The sequence below is a fragment of the Vulpes lagopus genome, chromosome 1 (assembly GCF_018345385.1).
Source record: "Vulpes lagopus strain Blue_001 chromosome 1, ASM1834538v1, whole genome shotgun sequence".
Taxonomy (NCBI): domain Eukaryota; kingdom Metazoa; phylum Chordata; class Mammalia; order Carnivora; family Canidae; genus Vulpes; species Vulpes lagopus.
This window is the reverse complement of record NC_054824.1, coordinates 35296790-35299864: the sequence shown is the minus strand read 5'-3', so window position 1 is coordinate 35299864 and position 3075 is coordinate 35296790. Positions and strand designations below refer to the sequence as shown.

Below are 3075 nucleotides of genomic sequence, written 5' to 3'. Positions count from 1 at the left end.
CCTCTATATTATTACCCATATCTTAGGAAGGAGAGATATAACACAGAGAAAAGTACAAGGGAAACACCAATTGGAATGTCATCTAAGGTGGGCTCCCATTTTCTGCATTTACCTTCCAGATCATCTTAGTTTGGCAGTCAGCTTAAGACCACAGGATTAAATAAAAAGGGCTGCCTTGCCTCCTCGGGCATAATGAGGGGAGAGCAGCAGATGGAATCTGACAAAAGCTGATTGCAGGAATGGAGGGCAGGAATGGAAGGAGGTGACTGTAGGGCTATGGAATGAGAGTTTTAATGAGGATATGAATGATAGCAACCCAGGGACAGAGGCCTTGCATCCTCATCCACCTTCATTATTTTTTCTCAGAGATTTCGTGATGAATCCTGATATGGGAAGACTTCAATGATCCCTTCCTCTTCTGCAGACAAAGTGGGCCAGCCTTTCTCCCAAAACTCTTAGCACAGAGCTTTTTTTCTCTCTCTCCTTTTTGCACCCCTCAAAGTCCTTGGTAATAAATATTGTAATGCAGAATAAACTGAACTAGTTCCTTCTTGAGAGAAATAATTATAAGCTGGGCACTATAAAAGCAAGTAATTTTTTTTTAATTTTAAAGGTGTCAATCTGTACGTATTTTATTAATTTTTTTCACAGTCTATGCAGCTTTTATTTCAGTCAGAAAGTAGTCAAATATACACACAGCCTAAGAACAGTATAAAAGGTGAATAAAAAGGCCCATAGTCTATTTGGGGTGGAGACAGAGGGTAGGCTGGTCCAGCATTATATCTGGTACTTGGGGAGGAGGACCAATGATAGGAGCAAGCAGAGATAGGCTTGTTGGGCATAGGGCAGAAAGGAAACTGCTTGGCTAGCTAAGCCTGCTCACCTTTTCATACACAAGGCAGGAAGAGACTGTAAGACTACTCATCTCATGTGACCAGCCTGGCTTGGATAGGTCTAATGCAGGCCAAGACTCAGCCTGGATTTTCTTTTAGGAAGTCCAAACTTTCACAGTGCTGTCCACAATCCCCACACAGCCAGCCCAGTTATACTGCACTGGTGATGCAGCAGAGTCTACATGCAGATCATGCCGTTCACACTCCAGACCCTGAGGGATCTGTCATAGGATATGCTGGGGACTTTGGTCTGGTCTGGTATGGAGATGACTGTCAAGGCATACATGGTGCCAATGTGGCCTGTTAGGATCTGCACCTGCTACTTAGACTTGATGTTTCATGTGTGAATGAAGTTCTCCCAGTGCCACTGGACAATGCGGCTATTCATTGTGCCAATATAGTAGTGCTGCTGGTGACATCTGCAGGATGTGGGTGCAGTTGAGGGTCTAGATGTCCCAGATCTTGATTATTTGGTTAGGAGCCACTGTGCATGCAACTCTGACCAGGGCCTGTACCCAGTGGTTGAGGCCCATGAGCTCCCTCTTTATCTTCAGCTCAGTGCCCGTGATGTTCCAGTCCTGGATATCCTTCAGCAAACTGCTTAGGAGCATGCTATAGGAGGAGACCAGTGTGTATACCAATTGTCTGGGCCCGGACTGTGTTCACCCTCTGCAGGTTCTGGATGTCCCACATGATGTATAGTCTGCTGAGCTACTGTAAAGCTTGTGCTCTAGAAGGCAGAGCATCAGCACAATGTTGTCATGCCATTCCGGCATCTTCTGGCATTTAGGCTCTTCTCCAGCTGGTCGATCTTCTCTGAGAGCTTGCCCAGCATGAAATGCAGAAAATAATCTCCTAGTCCTTCTGTGTCAGCACCACAAATATTTTGTGGAAGCTCTCAGCCGTTTGCCGTGGGAACTCCTTCAGGTCCATCTCACACATGTCCTGATTTCCCATGAACATGCATCTGTACTTAGAGTGGGGATACTTGATGTGGTTGTACTCCTTGAGTTCCTCCATGTTCATCATGAGGAGGGGATGACTAGGCTTGTTAGAGCATCACACAGACCTGCAGTCACAGCAGTCTTTGTTGTCTTTCTAGGAACTGAGCTTGATGGTGAAGGGACTCCCACAGGGTGTCTACCTCAAAAAGAGGCGGGCTTCCTGCCAGCCACCACCTGATAGCCATGCTTGCAGTGAATGAAGAACTCCTAGATCTATACTCCATTGCAATTTTGTTTACTACCACCATCAGGTTGGTGTTGCACATGGGAGACTTCTCTGTCTTTAAGATGCATCTTTGATAAAACATGTGCCTCCATGTACTGATTACAGGGTCCTTGAACACACTGTAGCCGACCTGACAACAGAGCTGAGGGCTGCTCAGCAAATACAAATGGCTCTAGCTCCTCCTTGTACTCTGGCAGCAAGAATGTGGAGCATAGAGACAGGCTGGACCCAGAGTCCAGTAGACTCTGGACTGCAGCTGCCAGAGATGGCACAGTAGAGCTTGGATTCACAGTGCAGGGTGGTGATGGGGACATGCTGTCTTCCTCACCCTGAGGGAAGGAGGTGAGGGTGCTGGAGGAGAGGGGCACCCTGTGGTGCTATTTGTGAATGCTGATCTTAGTGGCTTTTGCAATGGTAGTGACAACTGAAATGGGTCCCAAAATCTTTTCCATTCTGGTCCCTATGGTGACGTCTGGGGTGGATGGGTTGGAAGTCTCCCTGGAGAAGCAGTTGTAGCAGGTGCTTTTGCCTGATCTCATGCTCATGAGAACTATCTTGGACATTTACATAATGTCCCCCATCTGCGGCCACTGGGGAGTGGCAACGCCAGCCTCCACCTTCATCAGGCCCCCTTGGGCTGCCTCTCTAGGAAGGGACCTGTGTGCTTTTTAAAATAAAGCATTTTCAAAATAATTATTAGCCATGTATACTAAGAGAATTGGCAAGGTAAGTTTGGTATCAGTAAATTATATATATTCCCTTCTATACCAGGTCATGATAAATGTTGCACCAGGTAAGAACACAGAGACATTCATCAGTGACTTGAATTTTATAGACACTAAACTCAGTTTAAATGATGGTATTGAGACATCTTTGAGGTCTGAATTTCGCCAGTGCTCAGTGCCTGAGTACTGAGACATGCAGCAAGGAAGAGTAAATAGTCAGCAGGGTC

At 46.3% G+C, this 3075-nt stretch overlaps 1 pseudogene; it reads right to left on the bottom strand.

The window, feature by feature from the left end:
• Positions 1–1005: 1005 nt before the first annotated feature.
• Positions 1006–2662, bottom strand: LOC121486518 (annotated as a pseudogene).
• Between the last annotated feature and the right edge of the window lie 413 nt (positions 2663–3075).